Source organism: Amphiura filiformis, chromosome 3 (genome assembly GCF_039555335.1).
Source record: "Amphiura filiformis chromosome 3, Afil_fr2py, whole genome shotgun sequence".
In the NCBI taxonomy this organism is placed as follows: Eukaryota; Metazoa; Echinodermata; class Ophiuroidea; order Amphilepidida; family Amphiuridae; genus Amphiura; species Amphiura filiformis.
The window spans coordinates 14,602,711-14,602,992 of record NC_092630.1 but is presented as its reverse complement, the minus strand read 5'-3'; positions in this window follow the sequence as shown (position 1 = coordinate 14,602,992).

Sequence of the window (282 nt, the reverse complement as noted above, 5' to 3'; positions counted from 1 at the left end):
CACGTGTAGCTAATTTCTCTACTGAGTAGAGAAATTATAGATTCAGCATAATGGATATTTCGCAATATTTGTCAGCACGGGGAATCCCCTACTCATGAAATGACCTTTAATGGCACGCTCAGCAAGGTCGACGTTGTCTGGTTGGATACGCCGTGATTATTTTTTATCAGCGAATCAGAATTACTGCTTACATGACCTGGGGAATTCCAACTGACGGTGAAATTTCACATACACTGGCGACTATAATGTACAAACTATAATAAAAATTCCCTTTAAAAGGGA